This window comes from Lissotriton vulgaris, chromosome 4_1 (assembly GCF_964263255.1).
Source record: "Lissotriton vulgaris chromosome 4_1, aLisVul1.2, whole genome shotgun sequence".
Classification (NCBI taxonomy): Eukaryota; Metazoa; Chordata; class Amphibia; order Caudata; family Salamandridae; genus Lissotriton; species Lissotriton vulgaris.
In genome coordinates, this window is record NC_141691.1 from 1,793,230,863 (window position 1) to 1,793,239,278 (window position 8,416).

The window sequence follows — 8,416 nt, forward strand, 5'->3', positions numbered from 1 at the left end:
AACATCTAAAACCCATGATTCTAGGAACACCCTTAGCCTCTGATACGTCTAACATTAATATACCAACAATTTATGAATTAATGCTAGGGCAAGAAGCGAAAGGCCTGCTGTTAAGAAAAACTGAAAAAGCCTATTATAATCGAACTAAGAGTGAAATTATTAAAAGTGCCTGGCTGATCTGGAATAAGATACTTAAACATACACAAATTGGCAAATTCAACCGATATACGCCCATTTTCCATTCTACCATTACATCTGACCTTGACTTTGAACATACAGCTAAGAAATGGTATAGTCTAGGCATAAAAACAATTAACGAAGTGTGGATGAATGGGCCACAAACTACATTTCAAGATGTTAAAATAAGATTTGGTCTCCCAGAAGGTGATTTTCTTAAATTTGCACAATTACAGGCAAAATTAAAAGCTAAAAAAGAAGCTATTACTCTTCAGAAGAATGATTTAATAGAAGCAAGTCATCTTGCAAAAACCAAGATTGGAACGTTATATAATATCTTATTAACTAATGTCAACGATGATCTTGAGAAAACAGAAACTAAATGGATGGTAAAATTAAATAATCCGGACGTTGATATAGATAAATTATTGGAAATGAGCAGCAAATTATTTATGGCTAGTAATTTAAAGGCTCAATTATACAAAACTATTTATGATTTATATTTTACCCCTGCTAAACTTTTTGCATGGGGGAAAGGGGAAAATGATCATTGCCCACGCTGTTCACAAGGCCCAGCGACTTTAATTCACCTTTTCAGTAGCTGTTCCGAGCTACGTTTATTAAAAAATATGATTGCTACATTTTGGGAGAAAGTCTTTCATCGCAAACTTCCAGAGTCCGATACCTTATTTGTGTTGGGATATGATAGCTCGCTAAAGCTGAGTAAATCTGAACAAAGACTGTTATTTATAGGTACAGCTGTATTGAGACTAATCTTGTCCGCACGCTGGAAGGATACTCTTCCTCCTACCTTTCAAATGTGGCTAGCTCGACTTCTCGCAGTTTATTCTTTTGAATCTGCAATATATGAAACTAGAGGAATTAAAGCAAAATTACGTGGTAAAGAATTGTGGAACCCTATATCACTATGGAAAGAGGAGGTTTGTCCTAGTGGAATTGGTTAATGGAAATTTTCTGGCCTCATATATGTCATATGTTATTTCTGAAATGTGTTGGTTTTTTCCTTTTCCTTTTGAATTTTAACTGTAAACAATCGATGTATCACATTATGCTTGTAATTTGTATTACCCTCTGCTGAATGCTGGTTCAATAAAAAAAAAAAAAAAAAAAAAAAAAAGACATTGGCAATTGGGAAAGCACAGAGAAAGGTGGAAGAAAAAGGTTATTACTGAAAAGAAAGCTCCAGTGACAGGAAAGAAAAGAAAAGGGTCTGTCAGTGATTACGCTTTAGCAGTAGTTTCAGAATCTCCAGTGAGAGATCGTTATGCATTTACAACAAATGTTTCAAAATTACGAGAGGAACCTGAGAAATAGTACATAAGGTTCATAGATTGACAATGGTTTTGAAAATGCTTTGGACTAATATGGATGTGCTATTTGAGATTGTTTATCTTAGTGATTTGTGGTCTGAGTGTAAGGTTGTTGTTGCTTGGCTGATTGAGGAACAAGTAGAGTTGCACCTAATAAAACGCCATCTGAGGTGATTGCTGCCAAGTACACAGCAGTACATGCACGCTGTGACAGTTACGAGCGTGTTCAATCACATTTAATAATGCCGGGGGAATCGGTGCAGTGAGCGCTTTCTAAGCGTGGTCCGTAGCCGACTGTGGGCTATCCCACTCACTTTGCTGAGGTCAGAAATGACAGGGTGTCAGCAGAGCTCTTCGTTGCCCGTACCTAAAGGAGAAAGAAAACGCCAAGCATATAGACGTTAACACACATTGCTTGCATGTTACCAGCAGAGAATGGTCGTAGCCGGTCAGCATGTCCTGGAAGAAGACATACTCACATAGGGTGGCGCAGCAACTACATATGATTCTACCCTCACTCTGGTCCCCGTGAGTCTGTCTGCATGGCCAGAGTATTAGTAAAACCACAGTTTAGCATCCCAGAGTAACGATGCTAGAAAGCTAATTATGGCGGGCATCTTGGGGGTGAACTTAATCCAGGCAATGCTACACTACCAGTGGCTTAGGTGGTAGTGAGTATGCCTACAGGTTACCTATGTGTTATCTAATGCTAATGCTAATACGTCCATCCATAATCCCTGGCAGATAGTGGCTATGAAATGGGGTATTGCCAGTTTAAATAAGTTGGTAATTGCGCTGATGTAAAGGGTTTCAATATGATTGATGGTAAATGGTCCTAATCATAGTCTACATACAGCGATATGTCAGTGTGCTATAAATTCATAAAGAATGATTGTAATATGCGATTATCGTGATCAGTTCACCAATATTACATAATGTTCAATGTGTCTATGGTATATGGAATGTTGTTACCCTCCACATTGAATGTAAGTTGAGGGTTATGAGAAAGGTGAGCCTGGAGTTAGTTCTTATGGCCATAGGTGTGGAGACCCTCTAATAGGTGGGAATACAGACCTTAGTGTGGTACACTAACTATCATGTGTTATGGCCACCATTATATGATCTAGCTGTCTCCTCCTCTGTGATGTTTTATCCCTAACTCAGTGGTGGGTAATGGGTAAGGCTGGAGAGGCAGAGCTGTATTTACAGGCAATCTTGTAAACAGCAGGTTATGTCCCCATAGTGGGGAAGCTGGGTATCTAGTGGCAAATGTCCCATGTGAGATGCCTGGCAGGGGGTGCAAAGCTGGTCCCATTGTCCAATTATACAGATGGGTTACCCGGGTTGATTCAGTTCCACCCAGGGGATATCATCATTGAGGCCAGAGGTGTGTAAGGAGAGTTTAAAAATCCATTATCGTTCTTTCCTGAACAAAGCCAACTTCCGTATTTGGGTGTGTGATTCCAATATTGTCCAGTTTAAACGCCACCTTCCGTATTTGGGGGTGTGATTCCAATATTGTCCAGAGTAGGTCATTAATAGTGTTCAGGTCAGACTTAAGCACATTGACAAGGAACCCCAGGGAATGCAGAAGGTTTGCTGTTGTCTGGAGGTGGGAGACAACAGCCTTCAGCAGCCATTCGTCAAGATAGGGGTAGACTGATATCCCTGATTTGTGCAGATGAACTGCGACCACTACCATCACCTTGATGAACACCCGAGGGGGGCTGGTAAGTCTAAAAGGGAGCATATTGAACTGAAAATGCTCATGGCCTACAAATAAGCGGCGATGGGTAGGCAGGATGTGGAAATAGGCGTTCTGCAAGTCCAATGCTACCATTCAGTCTCATGGGTTCAGGGCAGACAGGACCTGAGATAGAATTAACATCTTGACTTTTTCCTTTTTGAGGAAGTAGTTGAGGTCTTGTAGTTCTAGGATAGGATGAAGGCCCTTGTCCTTTTTCGGGACCAGAAAGTAGTGGGAATAGTAACACCAGCCTACTACTGGCTCTGGAACCCTCTCTATGGCTCCCTTGGCCAAGAGAGTCATAACTTCCTCCTGAAGAAAAATTAGATGATCCTGCATCATCCTGTCATATAATGGAGGCATGGAGCAAGAGGTAAACTAGAGGCGGAGGGAATAGTCCATTGAGTCTATATGGAGGACCCACCTGTCTGATGTGATGGTCTGCCAGCGGTGGAGGTGATGGCTGATCCTGCCACCAAATGGCCACTCATGATCAGTAGGGCAAGACTTGGAGGGTTTGGAGTCTGTACATGTCCCGTAAAAACTAGGATTACAGAACACAGGAGCAATGTAAGGTGCAGACAGACCTACACCAGAATGTATGCCCATTTTACGGAAATTAACTACATTACTAATGACCAACACTGGACAATATTGGAATCACACCCCCAAATATGGAAGAAGGCTTTGTTCTGGAAGGAACAATACTGGATTTTTAAACTCTCCTCACACACCACTTGCCTCAATGGTGATATCTCCTGGGTGGAACTGAATCAACCCAGGTAATGCATATGTATAATTGGACGATAGGACCTGCATCGCACCCCCTGCCAGGCATCTCACATGGGACATTTTCCACTAGATACCCAGCTTCACCACTATGGAGACATAAGCTGCTGCTTACAAGATTGCTTGTTAATACAATTCAGCCTCTCCAGCGTTACCCATTACCCATCACTGAGTTAGGGATAAAACAACACAGAGGAGGAGACAGCTAGATCATATAATGGATGCCATAAAACATGATAGTTTGTGTACCACATTAAGGTCTGTATTCACACCTATTAGCAGGTCTCCACACCTATGGGCATAAGAACTAACTCTAGTCCCGCTTTCTCATACCCCTCAACTTACAACCAATGTGGAGGGTAAGAATGTTCCATATACCATAGACATATTGAACTTTATGTAATATTGGCGAACTGATCGCGATAATCGCATATTACAATCATTCTTTACGAATGTATAGCACACTGACATATCGCTCTATGTAGACAATGGTTAGGACCATTTACCATCAATCACATTGGAAACCCTTTCCATCAACTTATTTACACTGGTAATACACCATTTCATAGGCTCCATCCATCAGGGATTATGGATGGACATATTAGCCTTAGCATTAGCTAACAAGTAGGTGACCTGTAGGCATACTTGCTAACACCTAAGCTACTGGTAGTGTAGCATTGCCACAATTAAGTTCACCCCAAAGATGGCCACCGTAATTAGCTTTCAAACGCTGTTACGATGCAATGCTAAAAGTTGGTTTTACTAATACTCTGGCCACGCAGACAGACTCACGTGGACAGGGCGAGGGTAGGATCACAGCTAGTTGCTGCATCACCCTACTCGAGTATGCCTTCTTCCAGGACATGCTGACTGGCTACGACCATTCTCTGCTGGTAAGATGCAAGCAATGTGTGTTAATGTCTATACGCTGGCGTTTTCTTTCTCCTTTAGGTACGGGCAACAAAGTGCTCTGCTGACACCCCCGTCATTTCTGACCTCAGCAAAAAGGGGTGAGTGGGATATCCCGCAGTACGCTACGGACCACACTTAGAACGCGCTCACCGCACCGATTCCCCTGGCATTATTAAATGTGATTAAACACGCTCGTAACTGTAACAGCGTCCATGTTATGTTTATATGTGTGTACTTGCATATGGCTCAAGCAACGGGTGAAGAGGCAACCCCATATTTTTGCTTGTGGTTTGTCCACACATATATGGCAACAACTCAGTTGCTTATTTCCCACTATATATGTTGTGCTGTCTTTATTTGTCCACTTGTGCATTTTTTGCAATGACACTAAATCTTTCCCATGGCACACCTATGGCTCCCTAATGAATTTACTAGTGGAGCAGGCATGTCATTTGCACCCTGTAGTACACTCGAGGTTCCTCAAATGAATTAATAATTTGAAGCGAGCATATGTTGTAACAAGGCACCGACCACTGAAGTTTGGCCCTATACTTTGACGGATTATCAAAACATGATAACATGATATGTTATCCACTGCAGACTGCTGTCACTTAGTCACACGGTACATTCCCAGCCAATTTTTTAATAGTACTTCTAAAAACACGCCAAGACACTTCACTAAGGGAAAGCTACAAACCACCCCTTTTCTCTCCAGCTTGTAGCACAGTGAGACCCTTATGGGCTCACTCCACTAACCAAGCGCCGCAAGGAAATTCTCCCCACACTTTAACACTGGTTTATCCTCTTTTATCAATTTCTTCCAGGTCTCAGTACAATGGGCCATTGGACCTGGTGCTCAACAGCAAGGACGGTTACTACCTCTTCATAACCAGCCTAGCGGTAGTGCAAGGGTTGAGATTAACTTCTCCTATATATCACGGTCCTGATGAATTGCCACCAGACCCGTTAGGGGCTTCTTTAGGCAAAAAACATGTCGACCTCATCCACCACACAGACCCTGTAGGACCATTATTTCTAGACAGGGCTCTTAGTTTTTAGTTAGGCTAGTGCACCCTGAGAATAAATCTATTGAAAAGGGCAGCCTTGTTCTATTTTAAATTACACTGCACACTCACGACACCACCCTGTCCACAAACCCCAACACACCCAACGGCTTCATCAATAAAAGATCTCTGCCAAAGAGCCCCTTCGCCGGTGCCCGTCGGACATTGCAGCACTGGTCCGAAGAAGGGCATGCCCAATGATGAAGCATGACATCCTCCGGGGTGTGTGAAGGCACTTCTTAACAGACCTGAACACTCCCACACAATTAGAAACTGCATACTGGCTTATTTTTCATATTCACGCTATATCAATATAGCCATCTGGGTGGGAGTATCTATATAGAAAGGTGTTTATCAACTATTACTTCAGGAGCCATATTTACTGTAGCACCTTGCTAACGCCTAAATCAGGAACAACTTTAGGCGTCTCATTCATCAAAACTGTATCTTAGAAATAACAAACAAGAAACTAAGGCGAGCTCAACAGGATCTGCTGCTTGAAAATCAATTACTACTGAATAGAAAAATGCTTCATTATTATCAATTCATTCATGGTGGGCATAGATAATTTTTACAAGAAGGGTAGCTAATTTAACTCTTATGGGTGTTGTTCATAATACATATACTTATCACTTATTTTGGAAACCGATTGAAGATTATGTAGCATTACATTTATAGATATATTTTACTATTATGTTGCATGCGTTGTTAATATTTAAGAGGTTTGGAGTTAAAAACTATTTAGTTATATTTTGTTGTATTTATATTAAAGGTTTTTTCTCCCCCTTTTCACAATTTTGAATGTACCTTTTTCGGTGCTCTTTTTTGTATGGTCTTCCATCCAATCATAAAATTCAGTACAATATTTTTAACACCAAAACATTTAAATATCAGAAGAACGGTCAATTAAGTAAAATGGCCCACCCAATAACTGAGTTCTAGAGCAATAGAATAGTTTAAAGGGCTTATTACAAACATTTAAAGGAAATCGCTGTACAAATTCAGTGCCATGAAGGCTTTCAGCAAATAGGGCATTACAGAGAAGAGCAAAATCAAAAATATTCTTAGTCCAAAGTGGGCAACAAAATTAACAGAGAAACAGACTTCCTCTCCAATAGAACAGGAAAAAACTGGCTCACGCCAAAATCGAGGATTTTTTACATTATTTTTGCATATAAAAATTACTAAAACTGCAGACATATTTAAAGCAAACCAGAGCACAATTTTATTTAGTGTCATATTGCCTTAGTTAGCCCACTATGTGAATTTTTATTCTGCCCACTCTAAGCTAATGCCATCAAGAGATGGTAGAAAAAACTAAACAAATCAATGTCTACTCAATCAAAACATGCACTCCTGGCTCCCAACATGTGAGACATAACTGTCTGACCACAGCTGCACTGTCAAGCTGGACCATAAACTGCTCTAAATTCTTAATTCCTTTAACTGTTCTGAATTACAGAGTTTCTGTTCCTAATTCAAAAGACATTTATTTTATTCATTGATGTATTCATTCTTTCTTTTCGTGATGGTTTTTCTAAAGCACAAACTTCATTTCAAGGGCAGCGCAGCTCAGTACATCAAACGAAAGAGGAAGGGGGGGTGCATTATGCAAATACATAAAATGCTTAGCACATATTGTGAACAGTCAATTTCTGTTTTACTGTACTGAATAAGCTTATGCTTTTAAAGGCAGCGATTTTATCCATCTCATTGAAAAAAACAAGCATTTGCAATGCAATCGGTCTCGCCTTTGGGCCCTTATATGTATTTAACTATGCAGGACATTAGCCTGGGTGCTAAAACATCTACCGTTCTTTAACATGAAGGGAAAGTAAGCACCAAAGTGCGTGACATGCCAGGTATGGGAACACATGGAGAGAAATATTGCCTTTCAGTAGGAAATGGTATAGTCAAAAGCTCTGTTTTTAATATAAAATCAGGGCCTTCAGTCGTCATATCACTGAAAATACAAGATTTGAAAAAAATGATATTGTCTACGGATGCTTGTGGAAGACAATTTCTATGGACTGGAACCTAGAAAACGCTAAAGTGATTCTGGTATGTTACTGACCTCTGCTGGTCGTTTTCTGTTAAGAATGTTAAATAGAAGCAGTTGCCAGAAAAAGAAAAAAAGAAAGTCTATCAGCAGAAAGCAATTCTGGTATTTTACTGACCCCTGCTGGTCGTTTTCTATCAAGACAGTTAAATAGAGGCAGTTGAACAGAAAAAAGTCCCTAAGGGAAGCAGACAAGTCCAAGGGCTGATCTCCAGAGCCCACAAAGTACATACACATATAAGTATATAATAATAAGTATATACAAGAGGTCTCGAATGCTCAACGTGACAAGCTTCTGTATGATGGTGTTCACAGCCTATAAAATATACTACTTTTT